Raw genomic sequence first — 7,899 nt, 5'->3', positions numbered from 1 at the left:
TCATGCGATTTAACACCGCAGGACTCCTTTTTTTGCGGCTATGTGGAGTCTCTGGTCTGCACCGATAAGCCACAGACAATTGACCTCTACACTGCAAATAAACCTGCACAATTTGGAACACTTTGTTTCAGAAAAAGTGATCCTAATATGTGAATGAGCTCTATGAAGTGTTCTGAATAAGCTTCGTCAGAAGGAAAGTATTCCGAATATGTTCTGGATACTGAACCTCGAGTGCCAACACACGAGTCCAGGCTGCAGATGGTTCGTCAACACATTTGAAAGCATGTTTAGTCACATTTGGGCACACTTGTAAAATCATTGCTTTCTTTGCTGCAATGAGAATGGCTAGATGAAGATTGGTTCGTTGTACTATATACTGTATGTATACACTTTTAAATTAAATGACGTTATTTTTGCGGTAAATTTCGTTACATTTTTTCAATACCCTCAAACATAAACTTAATTGAAAGAACTTTTCGCTACGAAATTGTGACGTATTTCATCACGTGTGCCAAATTCTGTGAAGCTACGCAGAAAGTATTAGTAAACATTGATGTCGATTTCAGAATTTTCATCTGTAGCTGTTTTGGTCTCCTTTGGAATAATTTAATGCAAGTTACTTATTTCCATTACTATTCATTACATTATGCTTAAACATTTGAAAATTGACTTAGCACTCGCAGATCGTTGAGCTCCATATTTTGTGTACATTATGCGTTTGCATTTGTACATTAAGCACTTGTACATCTCTCTGAGCATTCACATTTTGTTTTAAATAAAGTTTTATTCATCATACTGTTTAAGTTGTAGAAGAATAACTAAATTTAAAAATTATACAATTGTAATCCAGATGTTTGACCATCGATTATGCTTGGAACAAAGATCAATAACCTTTATGAAATTTGAGTCTCACAATTTAAATTTTACACAAATGCATAGTAAAGCAAAAAAAATGATGTTTGAATTTCTACTGTGAGCTCGAAATATATACAAAAAGTTATATCAGCTATCTTAATCTGATTTCTGAAACTACTAAAGCTTACATAGGATTGTATAAATGTATGTGTGTCTCAGTACATATATCGGGCCTGGAATTGTTCAAAAAATAGGACTGGGAAACAAAAAGTTTAAAACCACTGGTTAAGAAGATAATTCTGAGAAATTTACCTTTTTTTTTTGACTTATTTAAATCAATTTTTCAATTTGTTGTTCGACACGTTAATAAAAATTTTATATTTTGAAAAATGACCATGTCCTATTTAAAAAAAATATACAACCTGATGAACTAAAATTAAATAACATATGATGAAAATTTTGATGAACAACGTGTAATTATTGGATAAGTAAAAAGTTCATTCTGTTGCAGACATTAATGAAATATTTCAATATTATACGTATGTTTCATGCAAACTATTTAACGCTATAAAAGAGAGACTCAGGTTGCCACAGACTGGAATACTCGGAATTTTCAAGGCTTTTAATTTAAAAAATTCTAATTTTAGCTTTAATAACGCAATTTTAGGCCATATTTTTAATGTTCGGGAAAAAGGTGTAGTGATACCTTCCCGAGATATTTGTTGAAGCTGATGTTTTGAAAATAACCTTTAAGCTGTCTTTGGGTGATGTAAAGGTGAGAAAACGAGGCGGGGGAGGGGTTTAGAAAAATGAATTAAACTGGAGTTTTAAAATTGCAATTTTATATTGGTCTTTAGTAAACTATAAGGGTAAGAGTTTCTATGAATGATCCCCTCCAAAAACGATTCAGAGGTGAAGAATTAAGAAAATTTTTAGGGGACTTAAGGGGATATCCAACCTCAATGTTTCAAAATTTAATTTTGAAAGTATAGTTTTAAGCTGAACTTGAAGACGTTAGAGGAAGGTGACTCGGAGAATTTCTCCGTAAATTAAAAAAAATTTGATATCTTAAAAACATTTCAGCTATATTTGATGATAAAAGGGAGGGGAGGATGGGGGAGGGGGGGTCTAATCCTAGAAAAATATTATCCAATTATCCAAGAGAATTTAGTGTTAAAGGGGACATATATTATTTGTGTTCAACTGATAAAGTTTATAAATGTAAAAAATAGCTTTTATAAATTAAGTTTTTATGGACTTTTACAATAGAATCGACTTGCATGTAAAAACGAGGATTCTGAAATACAACTGTCCAGCAATGTGATGTAAATTTTAAAATCTATACATGTGTCGAATAAATTAATTTTAAAAATATTGAGTTAAATGACTGTTAAGTAGTAAAACTTTAAACGATTTCTGCAGATGCGCTTCAAGATTTCCTTTCATTGAAAAGAAATGAACATACGTACTTCTGTTCAAAATCGAGTTATGAAAGACTTTTTCCTGACGTCATTTGTATTTAAGTTTCCAGACATTTGAAACTGAAATTCATTTTTTTCGTATTTTGAAAAGCTTTGAAACAATGAACCTACCACACTAAATTTACTTAAACATTTGACTGAAACAAAATAAGTCAAAATTGATCAACACTCAATTAATTAAACTTTAGCCCAAAGACGATGAGGATTCCGCAATACTACTTTCAGCAATGTGATGTAAATTTTAAAATGTGTTTTTATGTCAATTAGGTTGATTTAAAAAACATTTTGTTTTACGACAAGATGTGTTTAGTAAACTGCAAAATAGGAGTTCAGAGGTTCTAAGTGCATCAGTTTAAAATGTAAATTAAATACATGTTTTAATTTTTAGCTGCATTAGGGAACTTAGTTCTTCCTTGAGACAATTTAACTTTTTAAACAGCACTCTGTACTTCAAAGTACAATTAAGCGAATTTGACCAGGAATTTCTGTGAACTCGTGTTTTTATTTGAAGAAAATCGCACTATTGAAAAAATTCAAGTACAACTGAAACTTTTTAAGTTGAAGTGGCCCATTCAACTCTAAAGTAATTCGTTTCGAATAAGATTGTATCTACAAATAACAGTCAAAAATTTGCATTGCCTCATCCAGTTGAAATTTCTCACTGCGCTACTGGTAGATAGCATCCCATCGCATTGAACACAATCGAATTGAATGTGCCATTAATAAAAAGCAAGTTACGTTTAATAACTTTTGATCAACCTAATAATCGGATTTTCACAAAATTTTATTCCAGAAGTAGTTTTTCCAAAAAGTCATACTGAAATAACAATTTAGAAACAGTACCTAGTGAAATATTTGTCGCTCAATTTTTCACCAAGTGGGCGTCCATTCATAACATCATTTCAGGGTCACATTCAATCTAACATAATTGATGATTCAATTCGAACGAATTCTATCAACCAAAAGTGAAACCAGAAATTTCCTTCACTCCACCCAGAAGAAAATGTCTCGCTACGTGACTGGTAGATAGAGTTCGATCGAATCAAACATAATCGAGAAAAATATGCTTCTTAGTCGTCATTAAAAACTACACCGATTTGGCTCAAAAAAAGAAAAAGTGTAAACGCTACTTTTGGAACCTCTGTGCACACCAAAAACGGAGATGCACAACCAGACTCCACTCAGTCTACATACAAAATTTTAACTTATTACGGCATACAGTTTTTCAATTATGCGAGATACGTTAAAACCAGAGGTGAATTCGTGCTTGGTCTTACTGGAACGCCGTTACTTTTCAAGAAAAATAATTCCGCTTCCACACAAAACTGGCCAAAAATCGTTATTCAATCATTTATCATTAGGGTTTCCGGTACTGGAACATTTACGAATTCCCCTCTGATACATGTGTACTTACTGACGTCACGAGAAAACTCGTGATAATGGATTCAGTAATTATGAAAAATGGGCATTTTCATTGCCGGTACATTCATATGCCCTTGAAGACTGGTCGAAAACACTAAACATACATCTGGGAATGAGTTAAATGGAATTTTTTTGGCCTAATTTAAATGAAAATGGTTTGCACAAGGAAGAAAAACTAAATGCTAACTAATTGGTAATTCCATCTTTGCAGTGAAGTTTCACAGAAATGATTAGTTATTAAAGAGTCTTTTCATCCATAAGCTCATTATTTTTGCATTGAAAAAGGCGTTCCCTGTAACGCCGAAACACGTGTCTGCAGTAATTTACAAATTTGTGCTTCTTCTAACGTTGTTTAGTCTTACTTTACTACTTTCTTCATTGATCATAAACCGTAGACTACTGAGTAATTAAGTAGTAGGAACGTTAGCAAATTAGATTTATAGACAGTAATAAAAAAGTTTTTGCTTTTGAGGAATTATTTTTTTTTTAAATTAATTTATATAACCATTTGTTTCTGACACATTTTTGTTTACTTTTTCACTATTGATTGGCTTTGAAAACTTATTTATGAAAATTTTTATTTCAAATTTAGTTGTCATTTCTGTAGTAAATACGATTTTGTACTACAATTTCTTGCTACTTTTTTTGCTCGTTTGTCATTTTGCTGTAAACTATTTATTTGGTTTTGAGATGCCATTAGATTTTAAATTTTCATACTAATAATGTAGATTAATAATCACATTCACTCAAAGCCTAAACCCATCATCAACCCTGCAGTCTCAACAAAAATGAATTTAGTGAGTATTTTTTCTTTTTATAAGCATCTTTTATACTTGGGTAGCACACGTTCCGGGAGGATATTAGTGATCAATAATTGTTCCGAAACATATTCTAAAACCTGTACTAAAACGTGTGCCACAAAATGTTTAGCGCAAGTGTTCAAAAACCATTCTTTTACACTATCCATGAAATGTCTAAAAAGTGAGGTAAAAAGGATATACATGTTCCGAACAGTGTTTCTAGAAGTGTTTTGAAAACTGACCGGAAAAAGTGTTCTAAAAAAGGGGACAAGTGTACGTGTTTAAAAAGTATTATGACATGTGTTCACAAAACGGTTCTGATAACTATTACAAAAATAGTGTTCTTAAAAAGGAGACAAGTGTACGTGTGCAAATAGTGCTAAAAAAGTGTTTGATTATTTGCAGTGTATTGCTGCAAAAAGTGAGAAAATTGGACTTTCCAATTGGACTTTCTCCGAGCCAGCCGAGGTGGCCATATGCCAGAAATCATATTTAAATAAAAATGGCAAAGAATCATCTTTCGAATAAAGCAACATTTATGGTAATTAACAACATTTAACACTGTTTTATTTGAACCTAAAGTTCTCCATATCTTAAAATACACCCTTTATATTTCTAAAGAAACGGAAGATATGGAGCTTGTGATTAGTCGAAGACCAGCTTTTTTTTATTGTTATTGTTAATTATAATGCGTTATCCTGACACCATGCACCTATAAACTACGATGGTCATACCAATTTTTTTAAATTTTAATTAAAGGTTATAATTATTGAAATAAAAACGTGCTTTTGGGCAAAGTGGGTAGGGCAAAGCGGGTACGCTAGCTTTCTATGTGTTTTGTTAACAAATGTACTGACTTAGATTTCGACTTAGATTTCGTGTTTAATTAAGATAAGTATATCTTCACAAAATTATTTTTTATGATTGCAATTAGCTGCTGACTTAGACGCTTAATTTAAATTCGATAAGTATAACTTTATTTCTTTTTTATAACGGCAGTTAGCTAATCATATGGATTAATCATTTATTACCTCATGTTTGACTGACAAATGTACTAAATCACAATTAGTTAAGCTTACCCGTTTTACCCGAACGGCTTACCCGCTTTAGGCCCCCTGGTAGGACAAAGCGGGGTTTTCGAAGGTTTGTAATAATTGTTAATAAATAAATATTGGGTTTGAAATAATGCAAGAATCACTTTTTAATTTTGAAGTTCAAGGTCCCTTCTAGGAAATAAAACCAAAATTGTTACGATAAAAAGCCAAAAACTACTACTCGATCGTTCTTCGTTAACCTACCCGCTTTGGGCCACCTTCCCCTTAGGTGCTTTTATAATGGTGAGATATCGGAACGAAATATTATGCAATTTCACTTTACTTTTCCGCAAGAGCTTAATTTAGTGATAACCCCCCCCCCCTCCATAACTGTACGCAATGTGATTTTAAAATATTTGCTGAAATTTCAATTAAGTTAAAGTTTGTCTAGCGTTTGTTTTGTTTTATAACGTTAAACTGTTTTGCATCTAACTCCAGATTTCAGAAATAATTGGGGACCGATCTGATATGCATACGAGCAAATTTCGTTTACCGGAACACAATTCAAGAACTAAGAAAAAACGTATACTATGTTGTTGTTTTTTTTTTTACTAAAAACGCAGTTTACAATTTATGAAGTAAACTGAACTGCACTAATGTAAAATGCAGTATTTTGTTACAAAATGAAGCAGCAAATTTATCTATGTAGAAATTCATCGTAAAAGTTCTTAAGTACTGAACTATTGTTTTCTTTTTTGCTTTTCTTCGTTTTCGATATTTAATAAACTTTTTTTTCTTCGTATAACTCCTTAGGTTCTTGAAAATGGAAATGCAGTAGATTGGAGTTCAGATAGTGGTAATTAATTTTACTTTAATTACTAATTTTACTGTAAATTCTAAAAAGTCTCGGAGGGGGGGGGTGACTGTATTTAAGTTAGAAATTTGTAGCACTTTCCAAAGCTCAAATACCTCAAATCTTAATGTCACACTTTTTAAAAGCCGTCCAGTTGTAACTTAAGCAAATCATTTTCCAACACAAGTACATCGCATTTGATTGAGCGCTGTGAAAAATCGATTTTCTAATTAAAAAGCAGAAGTACACACAAGAAAAATAAATGACTCGAATATTGAGTTACTGCTAAATTCAGCTTCCACTCAAAATTTTTAATACGCAATGATTTAATTTAAAACGAGATGATTCAAGATTAAAAATTCTTGTTCTCAAAGTGGGAAAGTGTTTTGCTTCGTTTTTGGAAAGCTAACTGTAAAAAAGAAGAATCGAAACGCAATGTATCGAATACCTCTTCCGCTTTCATTTGCTTTTAACGGAAAATAGAAGCGAAACACGATTTCAAATTTGTGTTCAATGGCTTAATGTCTTTATGCGGATCATCATTTGAAGAGAAAAAGAATGATGTTGATAAAGTTGTCCCCTCGCCTAAAAATACTTTATTCCAGAAAAAAAAGCAAACGTTTTTATGGATTATCGCTTTTTAAAGTGACTTTATATGTTGTAGTTTTTGTAGAAGTCACCCCGGCATATGTAGGGGACAGTAGGGGCAAGATGGGGAAGCTAACTGTAGCCCCCTTACAAAATGTGGAAAATTAACAGATCAAAGCCTTTAAAATTAAATTTAGCTTGTTTAACAATTAAACTACCACACTGCACAAAGAAACTTGAAAATGTGTTACATTTAACCAATAAGTTGAAAAATAAAAAGTGAAAATTTCCCCCCAACTTGCGAATTTGCGGGGTAAAGTGGGGAACGAATATTAATACAGCTTTTATTATTTTCTTATAGAATCTTATTCATGACTTTTTTATTTCCAGACCCTTTTTTTCCCGAATATTACACTTATGACCTCCCCCCCCCTCCTTTTAAAAATGACCTATCCCAAAGTCAGGAGTTCGATCTGCCCTTGATTTCGGATCCAACTCTCACATCTTGTGCACTGCATACAACTTCTTCGAAGAAGAAGTTGTGTACGGTTGGAGAAGTCGTAGCAGCGCAAATGTTGTTCGTCACCTTTTCTATCAGTGGGCCTTACATTAGGGTCTTTTAAGCATAAAGATTTGCGAAAGTAAGCAGAGATCTTAACCTTTTTTTGTTAAAAACATGCTACTCATCTCCAAGACTACAGCAAAGCTTGACCACGAAAAGAAGGCGGATGACCTTGAAGTGAAACATCATTTGTATCATTTGTAATAGGTAGAATCTGCCAGAAAGCACCGAATAGTAGAAGGCATGGTCTCGCTAATTCTATCTGTTCCAAAATAATAACAAACAACCTATTAAAAATGATACA

Source organism: Uloborus diversus, chromosome 3, assembly GCF_026930045.1.
Source record: "Uloborus diversus isolate 005 chromosome 3, Udiv.v.3.1, whole genome shotgun sequence".
In the NCBI taxonomy this organism is placed as follows: Eukaryota; Metazoa; Arthropoda; class Arachnida; order Araneae; family Uloboridae; genus Uloborus; species Uloborus diversus.
This window is presented reverse-complemented; position numbering follows the sequence as displayed.